Source organism: Delphinus delphis, chromosome 4, assembly GCF_949987515.2.
Source record: "Delphinus delphis chromosome 4, mDelDel1.2, whole genome shotgun sequence".
NCBI classification, from domain to species: Eukaryota; Metazoa; Chordata; class Mammalia; order Artiodactyla; family Delphinidae; genus Delphinus; species Delphinus delphis.
In genome coordinates, this window is record NC_082686.1 from 91,074,726 (window position 1) to 91,092,678 (window position 17,953).

General features: G+C 36.8%; 1 protein-coding gene and 1 pseudogene across 3 annotated transcripts in view; one reads left to right on the top strand and one right to left on the bottom strand.

Annotated features, from left to right (window-relative positions):
• Positions 1 to 17,953, bottom strand: part of NAALADL2 (N-acetylated alpha-linked acidic dipeptidase like 2) — a 1,063,610-nt gene that overhangs the window by 451,183 nt on the left and 594,474 nt on the right. The gene's annotated exons all lie outside the window — the stretch shown is intronic.
• Positions 1 to 17,953, top strand: part of LOC132423894 (leptin receptor gene-related protein pseudogene) — a 47,292-nt pseudogene that overhangs the window by 494 nt on the left and 28,845 nt on the right.

A 17,953-nucleotide genomic window follows, 5' to 3' on the forward strand; every position in this document is an offset into this window, starting at 1 on the left:
AAAAACACTTTTCTTGAACATCTCTTTTACTCTAGCTATGTGCTAAAGGTACAGACATGACACTGAAGTCAAGCTACAAGCCATCATGGAGACTAGGATCAAGTAACCCGACAGTTTCTGGAAGAGTAAAATGCAAAGCAGGGTTGGAAATCATGGGGATGCTGGAAATATTCTATATATAAACATTGCTAATGATTACACAGCTATAATCATGAAAGGTTCAGCAACCTTTAACATTCAGATTTGTGTCCTTTATGCTCTTCCTTATATGCATGATTTAAAAAAAAAAGTGAAAAAGGTTGGGTCAGAAAAAAAATGCTCCACATAAACACACACAAACAGTTAATATGTAAATGTGAAAGAGATTACAAGTCCACATCTCTACAACTTTCATTCTATAAATATAAGAATTTATATAATACTGTATAAGAATATACAATAGCATGAGGAACATTAAACAATATTTGGGTATAGATGAAAGAAAATTGAATTACTTGAATGTTTTCCTACCTGAGATGCGTGGTATAAAAGTAGACAAATTCAGAAAATATGTCTACTGAAACAGGCTAAAGAAATGATAATCATTCTGAAAAGCAAGAAATCTAATATTTTTAAGAATATGAGATGTACATCAAACAGAAATGATGAGTTATTCAAAGCCAGAAACAAAATTATTTCAAGAAACGAATACCAAGTAAATTCTTACCTTCCAGTGTTGTGAAAACATATTAGTGTTGCCCTGGAAGTTTGGCAAACATGTTTGATAATTTTCTTGCCTGAAAGTAATGTATATATAGGGTATGTATCTGCCTCAGATCAGCAATTACAACAGTATATGGAGAAAAGAGAGTGGATCATTTAATAAGTGTATCAGTGTGTCAGAAAGAATGTAAGGAAAGAAATTCATTAATCTTTACAACTTTTTTTTCATTTTCTATTTCCATAAATGCAGGGTATTCAGGGTGCTTAAGTGTTAGAAGCACAAATACCTTTGCAATATGTTATGTGAGAATCAATCCCAAAAAACTACTTGATATAATTTCTTTCATCTGTGTTGTTACTTTTTAAAAATAGGTTTTCAGAGGTTTTTTCAAGTTGATTCAGCAGATTGATCCTTTCTGAGCTTTTAAGTGGTAAAGAAGTGGACAGCAGTACATAGTTAAGGAATAAATTCATCAGTCACATTTTTTGTTTTTTTCTTCTGTCATAAGCCTTAGACTACCAGAAGTGAAGATTTTTGACCTTAAATGCCTGAGTTCAAAACCAGTCTGGCAATCTTTCAAAAATAATTACCTCCTAACACTCATCTCAGGTCTGAAGAGGGCATCATGTTATTCAGGTCACTGAGTCAATGCATCACAAATCCAAGGATGGGCTTCTATCTCCACCAAATGTGGCACTTTCCCTGTTACCCTGTCAGCTGCACAGGTGCCATTAGAAAGACTCAGCTGCTAGTTATTTTTAAAGCAGCAAATGTGTATAAAGATGGGAAGCTGAGGGAAAAAAAACAGTTTGTCAATAGAAATGATAAATGCATGTTTATTATATCAGAAATACTGTACACTGAGCTCTGTGAGTGGGAAAGGTTAAGGTGGGAGTATGGTTTTATCATAGTTAGAGTTGGTTTACTTTGTAATTGCAACTGTAGAGTCAAACATTAATTACCCTAAAACCAATTGCCATAATACTGTAACTACAGACCTGTGTGCACTCTTGCAGATATATGTGCACAAACTCGTTTATAGTCTATGTGTGTGAGTGCCTGGGGGGTGAATCATATGCAAACAGAAAGAACATGGGAAGGAGGAATTCATAAAAGCCCTGTCTTTAAGTGGGCCTGACCTTATAGAGGTGTAACAGTGACAAAACAAAAGTCATTGCCGAGCCACAGTATTCTTCACCTGGCCATTGAATATCAGAAGTAGCATTTCAGTTCTCTATGACAGACCCTATGCTCTCTCATACTCCATAAGACAAAAGTCTGAGGTTGCCAACCTTCATTCAACTGTATCTGTCTCAGAACTCATCCCCACCATGAACTCTTCTTCCCTCAGCGGCAACATAAGGGGTTGGGTCAGTGGATGATTTATATGCATCTTTATTCTAACAACTATAGAATTTTCAGTCTCTCCACATATTAGCTACAATATGGATGATACTAGGTTTGGGATTTTTTTTCTTCAAAATTATTTAAAAACACTGGAATATATTATTATTGTTAACAAGTAGAAGTCATGTTATGTTATATAATGCAATTTTATAAGATTATATCTGAATTCTTGTGATCTGTCATCCTAAAATCATAGCTACAAACAGAAATGAGAATCATGGACTCAAAGGCCTGTGGAGCCAACAAATAACAAAATTGTGTAAATCAGGACCTCTGTAGGACTATGAAAACCAGTAGGGCCGGTGGCAACTCAAGTCCAAAGAGAGCACTCTGGAATTCAAATTCAATTTCAAAGCAGCAATGACAAAAATAACAACATACTGACAGTCAACCAAAACACCACTATGGATCAGATTCGGTTTTAAGTTGAAAAACATGAGGTGACATTTTCCTAATGAATGTGTTTTTTGCAGTTTTCCTATAGTAAATGAACACTCAATGCAAAAGAAGAAAGCTCCTGAGAACCTGGTCATTTATACTGCTCTGCAACAGCCAAGCCTGAGGGCCAGTTACTTCATCATGTGAGTTGTCAGACATTGTTTCTGACAATGCGCTTGCGATTTCTTCACCTGAGTTGATGATATTTACCAACAGGAATTTTATCCAAGCTGTACAATTATTGTACTAGATTATCATGAAAAACATATCCAGATCATCATAGGAAAAATACAGCAGTGATAAAAACACCCAGAGAAGGTACAGAAGAACAAAAGGAGAATACACTGACGTTATTTTATTTCCTAATATTTATCAAGCCTGTTTGAGAACACACTTGCATCAAAATGAGTGCTACCTGAGACAGGCACACTTGCTCTAAAATGGCTGGATACAGTAAGTCCCCTACATACGAACCTTCAAGTTGGGAACTTTCAAAGTTGTAACGTGTGTTCGCATGTCCAATCATGTAAGTTAGGTCACGTGAAATTGCAGCTTGCCCTCCGTCTCCTATTGCTGACAATCCTTCAGCTCTACCATCTCCCACCTCCTCTCCCCGCTCCAGTCAGTAACTCTTCTTACCTGCTCACTCGATGCCAGCCCCTGTATGCCAGCTGTTGTGCTGTACTACTGTACTTTTCAAGATACAGTACTGTAAGATTAAAAATGTTTTCTTTATTTTTGTGTGTTTTTTATGTATTATTTGTGTAAAAAGTATTATAAACCTATTACAGTACAGTAGTATATAGCTAATTGTGTTAGTTGGGTACCTGGGCTAACTTTGTTGGACTTACAAACAAATTGGACTTACAAATGCACTCTCGGAACAGAATTCATTCATATGTAGGGACTTACTGTAATTTTCTCCAGAAGTTTTCCAATGCAAAAATTGTTGAATTTTTTTGTTTTATTTTTTATTTTCTGAGAAATGTGAAACACAGGACAATTATTGGAATAATTGCCATACTGACTTCTTTCCAGGATAAATCTAGTTCAATCCAGCCACCCCCTTCAAGACAAGAATTTCAGGAACCTTCTTTATATAGAACAGAAAAGAAGGCTGTTTGAGTAGAGATGGCCTCTCCCCCAGGGATTACCTCCCTTCCCCACTCATGGGCAACATGTATAATGGTTATGAGAATTCACTCTGAAATTAGAATGCTTGAGCTCGGATCCCAGCTCTGATGTTGAACAGCTGTGTGAACTAATTTATGTAATCTCTCTGTGCATCTGTGACTTCAAATCTTTAAAAACAAAATAAAAAATGGTGGGGATATTAAGGTTTAGTCCATTTGATACAGGTGAGTTAAGACAGATAAGCTTTCAGTTACCTTCCATTGCTCTCAGTAGTGCAGAAATTCAAGTGTCTTTGAGTCCTAACACAAGCTACAAAACTATAACAATCTAATTTGAGTGCCCGAAGCTGATCTATTGTACAGGCTCTCCTTTTTCAAACAATCTCAAACCGAGTGAAAATACAGACTACTCTGATCTATGTTCTTCTTCCTTTCCAATTATCTGTCCTCTCCACTATGAACATCACTGTCATTGACCCCACTGTTTTTCATCAACCGACACCAATTAGGCTATTATGTACCAATCACTCCTGAATTCAAAATGAAGGCTGGAACACCATCTTCCACGGGTAATGAGAAAGTGAACAACCAAAGCAACATTACAGTTTTCATACATAGTTCTTTCATGTGCTGCATTGCTCAGAGGGAGAAAAATGGTGCTTAGCATTCAATCTCATAAAGTTTCCGCTTCTAAGAACATTAGTGAGGGATATAAACATTCAATGAACTTTAGAAATACAATTCAACCACGTATAACTTGCACAATAGCTTACATCGAATCTATAACCACATATTGCACAATAACCTAACAAAAGTGAAACTTCATTTTTTAAAAAATTCAGTTGAGTAATTTACCAGATGCCCCAAATTAAAAAATGTGTCTGTTACTCAGTAGAAGGTTCTTGTACCTGCCTTGAGGCCCATCTGCTTGAAGGCTGGTGCTCAGCAGATAAAACAAATTCAATCTTTACTGAAGTTTTTCCAAAATATAAAAAGCTGATTTTATTCATATTCTCAAAAAAAAAAAAACTATATATATATATATATATTTTTATGGCTGTGTTGGGTCTTCGTTTCTGTGAGAGGGCTTTCTCTAGTTGCGGCAAGTGGGGGCTACTCTTCATCACAGTGTGCGGGCCTCTCACTATCGCGGCCTCTCTTGTTGTGGAGCACAGGCTCCAGACACTCAGGCTCAGTAATTGTGGCTCACGGGCCTAGCTGCTCTGCAGCATGTGGGATCTTCCCAGACCAGGGCTCGAACCTATGCCCCCTGCATTGGCAGGCAGATTCTCAACCACTGTGCCACCAGGGAAGACCCCTCAAAAATACTTTTTTATTTCTCTTTTCTTGTCTCATATACCTTAGTTCACCTCTCCTGATTCCCCCAAACTCTTCCCAAACCTAACCAACCCAGAACTCCCAATGCCCTTTTCTCACCTCCCTTTTTACCTTTTTCATCTGTTTTAGTTCCTTTTACCATGACTCCCCACCATTTCCAATATAAATCAAGCAAGATTCTGAGGCTCTCTAAGTACTCAAGTTCATCCATTAAGCTGATCTGCATTAAAAGGCTCAGAGCCCATAAGGCCAGAAATATTCTTCCATAGCTGGTGAAGGGTAGCAGAATATGCCAACTCAAATTATATCACTTTGGTCTAAGGATTATTTTGAGTTGAATGCAATTGAGAAGAAGCTGATACCAAAAAACCTCTTTGTGTGATTAAAAGCAGGACATAAATTTGTAAAGGTATCCTCCCTCTCCTCTCTACAGAAAAAAACAGAAGTTAATTACCAGAAACACTCTAGATCTTTATCAGCCCAAAGATGCACCAGAGGGATCTACATAACTAACTTTACTAACTGGCCCTTATCTTCCATTATTTACCCCATTATATTTACTATCCCACAATTTGTTGCTTTTAGAAACTCAAAGTCCTTTTCCTTTGTCACTTGAATACAAATTTATTGTTCTTTTGTTAAGATGCTACATAAGCCCAAGTTCTAACCACCCTTTTGAGTTATTCATCACCCAGCTCTCCCTTGTGTATGCACCATCCCTGCATTAACAAGCTTCTGTTTGTTTTTCTCTTGTTAATCTCTTTTGTCAGTCTGATTTGCAAGGCCCCAAGGAAACCCAAGAGGGTAGAGGAAAAAAGTGTTTCCTCCTCTACACTGGCTTTCAATACTCAGATGATTTGTCCAGTCACAATATTTATAAAGCTCTTATTAGTAAACATCAGGGTATTTGATAACAGGTAAAACTAGATATGTATTACACACCAAAACTTTTTTTTTTTAGAAAACTAATATTTTCTTGTTAGACAGCTCTAAAATGCCTTTAAAAAGAACTGATATTATAATCTCATTTTACATATGTTCCCTCTTCCTTATTTCAGTATTCTACTTAGAATTTTTAAATTACAGTGCCAATGAGTTAGAGCTTCTAGGGGGTGTGTGGAGAGCTAATGGGCTTATGTTTAATAGAAATTCTAGAACTGAGATAATTACTGAATCGACTTTCTTAAACTCATTATCCTACTCAGTAGAAGTTAATATATTCTTACAATATTAATTGAAGCAAAACAGATTTTTTTTTAATTTGAAGGCATATATTTCAGCTGACAACATAGTGATGATGAGTTTTAAATGCAAAAGTGACTATAATACTACGTTTTCTTCTAGGATTATTATTGAATTAAACAATTGATGGCCAATGAATAATGGTGTTAATTATGTCCACTTTCAGAAATACATCAATAATTATTTATTATCTTCTGCTTCTGAGTAATTAATTACAGCAGATGCATCTTAGTTTACATTGCCTTGTCTCATAAAAAAGAGTTAGTATTATCTATTGAACATTTTAGAAACCATTATGTTTTGGACAGTTTTGGTGGCTGCCTAGACTATTTTCTCTACTTTTCTTTTTTTTTTTTCCCCTGCATTTAGGCTGCCAGTTCTCTAACTAAAACTTCTTAACTGCCATTCATTATTCAGCTAGATTCCAATTGTAACTAAATTTATGCAGGTTTTTATTACTTAATGTATCCTGAAAAAAAACCACTGAGAACTCTGTAAAGTCCAACTTAACACTGATTTACCCTCAATTTTTTACTTTTAAATCTTTTATATTTCAAAGATAATATTATACGATCATTTAAAGCACCAATTTAAGCAACTCAGCCTCATATTCTTATTTGTTTTCACACATTATCATCCACGTACATTCATGTATTGAGTCACAAGCACAGTTTTCACACTTTTTTCACAGTCATCTAATCTAATGCATTCTCTCCTGCATAACTAAAACCTTCAATTATTTAAAAATCATGTAATAAGAACTGCTTGAATGGAGAAAAGAGACTTAGGAGCTAGTTTTCATGCTAGCCATAACTTTGTACTTTTGCTGAGTTTAATAGCTATGTGTATACAGCTATGAAACTTACATATCATTGAGAAAACCCAGCATTTTATTTATTACACCTAACTTGTCCAAAAGTGAAGGAGGCCTTCCTCCCTTTTAACACCAGTAATCTTGTCACTAGCACAATACTTCTTATATTTGTCATTTATTGTCATGATAAACTCCAAAGCTATTTAAGCAAACACACTGTTTCCAGTAACAAACTGCTGATTCAATTACTACCACATGCTCTCTTCAGATGCAAATTACGTTTCAAAATTAGTTAATTTTGCTATACCTAATTGTGAGAACTAGTAATTTGGAAAAAAAAAAAAGCCCACATATATACAGTTTAAAAATTTATCTGAGACATTTTCTTTTCTTTTTTTTTTTTTTTTTGCGGTACGCAGGCCTCTCACTGTTGTGGCCTCTCCTGTTGCGGAGCACAGGCTCCGGACGCGCAGGCCCAGCGGCCATGGCTCACAGGCCCAGCCGCTCCACACGGCATGTGGGACCTTCCCAGACCAGGGCACGAGCCCCTGTCCCCTGCATCGGCAGGCAGACTCAACCACTGCACCACCAGGGAAGCCCACAAAGTCACTTTTTTGAATAATGTATTTTTGACTAAAACCTGCACTGAAATGTCAGCCTTTTTTTCTGACGTCACAATAAAGGGAAGACTTTTGGCTTTAAGTTTTGGAGAAAAGCATTTGCTTTTGAGAATATTCATTTTAATAAAAAAAAGATGTATAAGTTTGCTGTTCAGAAAACATAAAACAATATTTTAAGGTACGTTAAGTATAGATAAGTAGTTAATAAGTAAACCATGTGTCTGTTAAATATAGATAGAAAAAGATGGAGATCAAGAGATACCAACTATTTGAGAGGCATTAAATACACATAAGGCATCTGCACACAAAATACTCATATACTGCAAATACATGAGCATTTAATATTTATTAAGGCCTTAATTATGCTAGCTGTTGTTGACAAGGATTGGGGGTCCAAGTGTCCTCTGCCCAAGAAACACAAAATCTCTGGCTATTTAGCAGGCTAATTGGAAAACTACAACTATTATGCAGGCATACCTGTTGTCCCTGTGTCTTTCCCATAGAATAAATATATAGTACATCCCCCTCTATGGGCCTCTTGCTCGAAACCAAAACTCTGGACCTCCTAACCACACAGTCATTGGGGAAAGCTGATGTGACAAAGAGACAAGGCACATGAACATTGTGTACCTCAGAATTCAGGTACTGTGGTCTTTCCAACCTGCCTGCACTTTGTCGTAAGAATGTTAACCTATCCCTTATATCTCCCCCTTGTTTCTCTTTATGTGTTTTAAATTGATTTTTTTTTTTAAACCATGTGACCAAGCAATTTAATTTGGTTTGTGCAGCTTTCTGTTTTATAACCTCTGGGAGAGCTTGCCTCGTGGTATAATTGGAGGCTACCTTTGCAATAAGGTAATTTTCTAAATGACAAGTTTCATTTCAGTCAGTGATCACACCCTCAAAATTAGCATACACCACATGCTTTGGGTTTTTAACTAAAAATAAATCATTTAATGACTAGGTATACCAGGAATTAAGTTGTGACTCAGAATGTCCCACTACTTGAAAAAACCAGATGTAGAATTTCAAGAACGGCTGAAGTTTATAAAGAATTTGACAAAAGAAAAATGAAGACTTCAGGATTTTCAAAATTAACTTGGGTCTGTTCTTCTGTTTCTGAGATAAGCATTCATTTAAGCCTTGTGTAGCGAAGAAACGTACTCATCAATGGGAATATTCACAGCATCATCTGGGGATCTCTACCTTCATATTTTAATGTTTAATAAGGATAATGTCAACCGATGAGTTATTTAAAAATAGCTAATTTCTTGGAAAGAATAATTAATATCTAAGAGATTACCCCCATCCTAAAGATAACAAGCAAAACTACCACACTGCTTGGTTGAATTGTTCTTTAGCGAACAGCTGTCCAAATACTAAAGGTTTATTTTTTCCTCCTTTATCATATGACATACAAGTAAAAACCTTCCTCATCATAAAGACCAATTTAAATAAATGCCCAACATCCATTTACCCATTGAATGTTTTGCTTATTTTGAGCAATGTAAATTCCAACAACAACAAAATTATATGAACTACACACACACATTCACAGACACACAATCTCTTTGGTGTCATCCTTTGCGTGAAGAAGGGGAGAAAACATTATAAGGTTTTGTAAAGGGTGTTCTAAGAGTTGCTCAAACATCAACTTAAAGTACAAGTTGATGTGATTTATTTATTTATTTTTGGCCACATAGCGTGGCTTGCTGGATCTCAGTTCCCCACTAGGGATTGAACCTGGGCCCTCAGCAGTGAAAGTGCCAAGTTCTAACCGCTGGACTGGCAGGGAACTTCCTGAATGTGATTTAAATACAAAGAAAATGTCTTGAATTCAGACAGTCAGAAGACTTACCAGTATCAGGATTCAGACAGACTTTAGGCAGAGGCTTGAGCATTTAGAAGAAGCTTGCCATCATAAACCACTGCTTACAGGATTCATCTAGTCTTTTAGAACCTGGCCATGTTCACACATCATTTGACTCTGATCTTTCCCACGCTTGGAATTTTCAGACCAGGCTCTGGTTTCTTGCCCACAATCTTCCACAGCCCCACACAGTTAATCTCCTAGTGGCTCTGACAGCTTGCTACTGACCAATTAGTCAGTGATATTCCATAGTTGTTTTAAAAATAAATCATTAACAAAGAAAATTATCTACTTTTGTTCCTGACTTTTGCACATATTAACTTATGGCTACTTTTCAGACAGACAGCCATATTCTACCCCGCACCTGCCTTTATTGTCATCAAATGAAACTGCTTCCTTTTAATCATTTTCTGATCATGAGCATGTCTTCCTCTGGTTTGCTTATTCAGCTTCTCCCCTATACATTTTTATCACATGTTGGAGATCTCTCAATTCCTTAAGCTCATGTTACATTTCACTTCAAGTTTTTTTCTTAAAACATCTCATCAATACCCAGTCCTTTAATTTGAGCATAGGTGAAATTAAAGGACTCAAAATTTTGCCCCCAGTCCACACTCTTCTCTGAATTCCAGACTGCTATATCCAACATACTACTTCCCCTCTCTTCCTGAATATTTGCAAGCCTCCCACTACACGTCCACACCAAACAAACAAAGAGAGTAACTCAAAGCTGCTCCTCTTCCCGTAGTCCCTTCTTTGTGCAATGCCCTTCCAATTCACCTATGTAGGCATGCCAGAAACAAAGGAATTACAGGCTACCTCCTATGCCCAATGCAATAGAGAATGCTCCTCTCCCTTCCTGATATGTATCTGTTGATTCCATCCACTTGTTTCCATCTCTACAGCTAGGGACCAACATCACTTCCCTGACCTATTGACAACATCTTCCTCTGCCCTCACTGAACCTGTTCTTCTGTCCTCCTAATTTATCTTTAACACTGCATCCGAAGTAACTATTTTAAAACACAGATATGATCTTTATAACATCTCAGTGGCTTCTCATTCTACCTAGGTGCCTAGAATCCTAAACTGTAAACTGTCCCACTTACCTTGCCCACCCCTCACGTTCTATCATACATGTCATCCTCACTCTTTGCAAAGGATACAGAGGGTTTCTTTAATTTACTCCACTTTTGCATGTTTGTTCCACTCATAGGGTAATAATCTATGCCACTCACTGCATCTGAAACACCTGGAAAGTTCTCCCTGACTTTACCTCACCCATCCAAGTCTAGGTCAGAGCCACCTGCTATATGCCCATGATACCATGTAAATATGTTCAAATTCTACATTTACTTGTGAAGTTATTTGACCACCCATCTTCTCCTCTAGACTGGGAGCTCCGTGAGGCAGCAATGTTGTGTATTTTGCCCACAGTGTTCTTCAATGCTTTAACAGAATGCCTACAAGGAACAGGCAATCCATAAATATTTGTTGAATATAACAGTAAATGAGTATAGGAGAAGACTGCAGTTTCCTGAATTTTCTGTTGTAGTACTTGGTTCCACATAAAGTGGTATCCATGCACGGTTTCTATGTGCTTGTTTCTGGTGGCTTACAACTCAGCTGTCTGGGATCCTTAAAATCAAACAAGAGATAATTTCCAAAGATACCTAACTTAAAAGAAATGTTATTATCAAAAAAATAGTATATGTACATGGGAGCAAATGAAAAGAACAGTTGAGTTTATGATGAAAAGTAATCGATTGCCGTCTCTTCTCTGTACCCCAAACCCACCTCTCAGAGGCACTTTCTTTAATTATTCCTCCTTTCAGTGTTTCTCTTCATAGCACTGGTTCTAGATTTATCAAATATTTGAATAGTATAAATTGATTCCCTGATATTAAAAAGTGAAAATTTAACTTACACTACCCTTCCCCATTTCTTTTCAAAGCTTAACACTTATACAATTATACTGAGTCCTTCAACTGGTTGTTTCTCTACTTTTAAATAATATCTGACCCTTTACATTTCTGCAGTATCTTCCAAATCTTCCCTTGAAAGATGTTTTATTTTTAAAACTTTGCAGTTTATGGTTTTATTCTTATATTTTGCATTTTCCCAAAAAGGGCATGCTAACAAATGTATAATCTGATTACGTCCTAGTATTCCTTCTGCAAGTTTACACATTATTAAAATATGCCTAAAAACGAGAAAAAACTTGCTCCCAAAGTGTACTGGTTAAAATGTATTCAATAGTTCATGCATGTTTACTTTTTTATAAGTGAAAAATGTTGAACTATGTAAATTAATAAATTTATAAGCCATCTGAAAAAAATTTGGTAATTTCTTAGGACAAGGAGGGTAAAAATAAAGGGAAAAACTTCTGACTATTAAATAAAGCTAAATTATGTCTTGGTTTGCTATAGTTTTACCTTCTACTTTACAAATAATCTATTTATAATAAATTCCACTTGAATTTAAATTTAACATAGATAAAGAATTTTTCACATTCAAGATGAGTCAAACATCTCCAGGTGAGATTCACCAACCTAAGAATTCATTGAGTCAAATTACTCAAAGTAATGGTTGCAAATATTTTTAGAAGTGAAAATAGAAGAACGTTTATAAATCAATGAAATTTTAGATAATTTTTGCCAGAAGTAGATAGGTAGAACATAGTTCAATTCACATTTTTTTCCCTCCTTCCTTTCCTTCCTTCCTCCCTTCCCTCTTTCCTTCTTTCCTTCCTTCTTCCCTCCCTCCCTCCCCTTTTCTTTAAAGTAATAGAGTAGAAAAGAAAATCCCTAATGACTTCGAAATTTCTCCATCGATACCATCAATACCTCTACAACTATAGAGCTTAGGGTTTGATAGAATTTTGCATTTATAATTAAATTTCTAAGTTGACATTCAGAATACACAGAAGAGAAGACAACTTAGATTCATGTGGAAAAAAATATCTTCATATGTAACAAAATTATTTAAGAAAATATTTTCTATTTAGGAAATAAAATGTATATACATTTTAAAATAAGAAATTTAATGTAAAGAAGATGGAAAACTAAGTTTTGATTGACAAAGATGTGTGGGTTTGTTGTAAATATCTATAAACAAAATCTGAGAAAACAAAGGAAACTTGTCCTATTTTATGAATAAATCGACTGCACTTCTATAAAAACTGAAACAATCCATTAATTAACCTCAATTTTCCCAATTCTTTTAATTCATTTGACTATTCTATCATTAGTATTTGCTTCTCAACATAAAGTCTCTATTGACAATTATTTATTAAAATAAGGCAAAAAAAAGAGTAGAAGCACACTTTTTAATTTAATAAAGGCAATACAAGGTCATTAGGTAGATAACATTTTTTGTATTCAAATAAATAAACCAGATCAATCCATTTACCATGAGGCAGTCACTATGATTGTTCAAATGGCATCAATGGTCTATTCATTCTGGAACATTCTGTACATTCTCAGTTTCTTTAATCTTTTTAAATCTATCAGAATGGGTTCCAAGTCTTAGCTAGATCCTTTATCATTTCAAAGAAAAGTGTCTGTAAATGGTCACCCCATAGCAGTTAGAATGCTATTCCAATTATAAGATTTAAACAATTTATATTAGTTTTTATACTTTTAAGGTTTCATAGCTTACTGTACAAAGTTGAGGGAAGAATTCATAAATTAAATAATAAATAATGTTCAATTATCAAATCACTAGCAAGTAAACTAAAATTCTTGGCAAACAACTGTAAAACAGCATCTTATGTTTAGAAGTTCCTAACACACATCTTTTAGATTCCCATTACAATGCTAAAACTAGGACTGACAGACAACTTAGGCTGTAAAGGCAAGACCAATGGAACTTAATCATGAAATCAATTGGAAACTTACCATGGTTTATTGGTAGAAAATAAGCCAAATTGCCAATTTTATGCATTCAGCTTTAGAAATAATATCTATATTATCTAGAAACCATTCCTCAATTGCATCTTTCTAAAGTAAGGTGTTATTCTCACTTCCTTCCTCCTTACCAAATATCTTTTCCTCTATATTTATTTAGAGATAAATAATGAGTGGGATGAGTGGAAAAAATGAGTGGAAAAAAAGGAAGGGGAAATCATATTGGATTACAGAAATATATTTTTTTCTTTGGGTAAATATATAGAAAATATAAGGAAACATCATAGAAACAGTACATACTGAGTTTTGTAATGGAGAAATACATACATAAAACATATAGAATGCTTTCCTTGGGATGAGATTATAGAAACAAGTATTATAGATAGAATATAAGAAGATTAGAATCTGGTCCTTAGCCTGGTTTTTAGTAGGTTCTCAGTATACAAACACATGTGAATAAACAAAGAAATGTGTAAATAATTTCTAGTATTGAGAATAAACTACAAGAGAATGTTCTCCATAATACTCATGTTTAAAATCACTAGGAAAATATTAAAATAAGGTTAATTACAGTGTAGTAACTTACCTCATAGTGTCATTGGCAGATTACATGAGACAAATGACTTAGTACAAGACCTGATAGCTTAAGCATATAGAAGGTACATAATGAAGGTTCTTATCATTGTTAGTTATTTCTTCAACAAAATATGTGTAAAGAAATTATTAAGGCATTAGGATTAATACATTTTGATGTATGAAAAAAATTAGAAAGAAAATATTAACATTTTATTATGCATAAGAAATTATCATGAAGTCCACAGAGTTTTTAAATAACATTAACAATTTATAGCAAAGCTTCATATTTGCAAAAATGTTATGCAAAACTTAAAATCACCTCAGTAACTTAAAATTTTGGCATATTTACTAATGATCAGGAGCGTTAGACTATTGTTATGTGTCCTGCTAAATATGAGCTCAATAAAGTATACATGGCCCCTCTTTTTTTAATTTAAATTATGTATTTCCTTGAACAAAATCACTCAATTATTTTTTACATTAAATGGTAAATGAGTCGTGTAACAATAACTTATAGAAATAAAATTATAAATCAAAGCACAGGAAAAGATCACACAAAAAGGAAATCTCCAAGTTACCTTTATTTTAAAAAAGCTGCTTAAAGTTGCACTGTAAATCTTGAAGAATACTACTTTATATTGCTAATGCAGACATGCTGTACAAAGTTAAAATGAATCAAAATGTGTACAGCTATATATGTGTGTTACAGTAAAATTAAACCTCACATGATACAGTTGGATTTAGGTGATTGTGTAGATTGTAATTTCAAGTTGTAACTTTTTTGAAAATCCATTTTCTCTCTCAAGTCATCTGATTTGCCTAGTGAAATTATAAAAGACACAATAAAATTAAAATATTTTCCAGGAAACACATTTTGTGCAAATACAAATTTAAGTGATTAATTACTATTCTCAGTAAATATGATATTCCCTGTCTCATCAAAGTAATTTATCCTACAGCAAGGATGGTAGTAGTGAAGTGCTAATGGTCCTTGATATATGAGGCCATCTTCTCCTTGGTTCAGATGTAGTTTGGAATGAAATTCCATTTAGAAGTGTAACCTTAGATTTTCTCAGCATTTTACAGAAGCAGGAATAAAGGATTTTGCATTACACATTTCTCTAACTCATCCTATCTATTGCTCTTATTCCTATATTGAAGGTCTCATGTTGCTGGGTAAGAACTTAAATCTAGTTCTGTCTTAAATGTCCAGCCACTAACAGATTAGATGCACTGCCAGTCAACATGTGCACGCGCTGACTGTCTACATTACTTGCCCCTGCTGTGCTCTTGTTTACAGGAAGACGTAAACTCACATGTCTTTTGCAAATGATCCTCCTTGGTAAGTTGTAACCATTACATGTTTGGAAATACAGGTGAGGTGACAGTTATTTAGTGATTAAGGAGCACTTTTCATTAGCAAATTATTAGATTACATAAGCAGGGTCATAGATAGGAAGCAGGTTTAAAGAAACTCTAATTTTATTCACTGAAGAGCTGGGAGGTCCAGCCTCTGTCCAGAATCCCACAAGTCTCTGGCAGAGCTGGTGAGGACCAGAGCCCAGCATTCTTGCTCCAAAGCCAGTGTTTGCTGTTTCCACTACTGCATTCAGGGACTGCCAGAAAATGACTCACAGATAATTATGTGAGAAACTGTGCTTTTACAAAATTTGGACTGGGTCCCAGAAACCAGATCAAGATATTTTAATTTTCACTGTCTACTCTTCAAAATGATTTGAGAATGTATAATTAAATTTGTGACAACACAGAAATGTTACCAACGAGGGTGTGGAAGACTGTACTTAGTAAAAGAGTAGGCTCTTCCCTTGTTATTGCTATTCACAGGCCCTGAAAGAATGCTGGGCTAATGTGTGACACTTTATAAATATTTGTTGCATAAACAAATAAATGAATTTTAAAAATTAATGAACTAGGACGGCGGGGAAGATGATGGTAGAGTAGGATGCAGAGATCACCTTCCTCCCCACAAATACATCAGAAATACATCTACACGTGGAACAACTCCTACAGAACACCTACTGAACGCTGGCAGAAGACCTCACACCTCCTAAAAGGCAAGAAACTCCCCACGTACCTGGGTAGGGCAAAAGAAAAAAGAATAAACAGAGATAAAAGAATAGGGATGGGACATGCACCAGTGGGAGGGAGCTGTGAAGGAGGAAAGGATTCCACATACTGAAGCCCCTTCACAGGTGGAGACTGCGGGTGGCGGAGGGGGGAAGCTTCAGAGCCTTGGAGGAGAGTGCAGTCACAGGGGTGCAGAGGGCAAAGTGGAGAGACTCCCGCACAGAGGATCGCTGCCGACTGGCACTCACTAGCCCGAGAGGCTCGCCAGGGTGGGCGGGGCTGGGAGCTGAGGCTGGGGCTTCAGTTGCAGCACAGGGAGAGGGCTGGCGGCGTGAACACAGCCTGAAGCGGCTAGTGCACCATGGCTAGCTGGGAGGGAGTCCGGGGGAAAAGTCTGGACCTGCCGAAGAGGCAAGAGACTTTTTCTTCCCTCTTTGTTTCCTGGTGCGCGAGGAGAGGGGATTAAGAGCGCTGCTTAAAGGAGCTCCAGAGACAGGTGCGAGCCGCAGCTAACAGCGCGGACCCTAGAGACGGACATGAGATGCTAAGTCTGCTGCTGCCGCCACCAAGAAGCCTGTGTGCGAGCACAGGTCACTATCCACACCTCCCCTCCCAGGAGCCTGTGGAGCCGGCCACTGCCAGGGTCCCGGGATCCAGGGACAACTTCCCCAGGAGAACGCACGGCACGCCTCAGGCTAGTGCAACGTCAGGACGCCCTCTGCCGCAGCAGGCTCTCCCCGCATCGTTCCCCTCCCTGCCCCCGGCCTGAGTGAGCCAGAGCCCCCGAAGCAGCTGCTCCTTTAAACTCGTCCTGTCTGAGAGAAGAACAGACGCCCTCTGGTGATCTACACGCAGAGGGGAGGCCAAATCCAAAGCTGAATCCCGGGAGTTGTGCGAACAAAGGGAAATCTCTCCCAGCAGCCTTAGGAGCAGCGGATAAAATCTCCACAATCAACTTGATGTAACCTACATCTGTGGAATACCTGAATAGACAACGAATCATCCCAAATTAGAAGGTGGACCTTTGAGAGCAAGATTTATTATTTTTTCCTCTTTTCCTCTTTTTGTGAGTGTGTAAGTGTATGCTTCTGTGTGAGATTTTGTCTGTATAGCGTTGCTTTCACCATTTGTCCTAGGGTTCCATCAGTCCTTTTTTTTTTTTTTACTTTTTAAAAAAAAATTTCTTTATTTTTTATTTTAATAACTTCATTTTATTTGCTTTATTTTATTTTCTTTTATCCTCTTTCTTTCTACTTTTTCTTCTTTTTATTCTGAGCCGTGTGGATGAAGCGCTCTTGGTGCTGCAGCCAGGAGTCAGTGCTCTGCCTCTGAGGTGGGAGAGCCAACTTCAAGACACTGGTCCACAAGAGACCTCCCAGCTCCACGTAATATCAAATGGCAAAAATCTCCCAGGGATCTCCATCTCAACACCAACACCCAGCTTCACTCAACGACCAGCAAGCTACAGTGCTGAACACCCTATGCCAAACAACTAGCAAGACAGGAACACAACCCCACCCATTAGCAGAGAGGCTGCCTAAAATCATAATAAGTCCACAGACACCTCAAAACACACCATCAGACGTGGATCTGCCCACCAGAAAGACAAGATCCAGCCTCATCCACCAGAACACAGGCACTAGTTCGCTCCACCAGAAAGCCTACACAACCCACGGAACAAACTTTAGCCACTGGGGACAGATACCAAAAACAATGGGAACTACGAACCAGCAGCCTGCAAAAAGGAGACCCCAAACACAGTAAGATAAGCAAAATGAGAAGACAGAAAAACACACAGCAGATGAAGGAGCAAGAT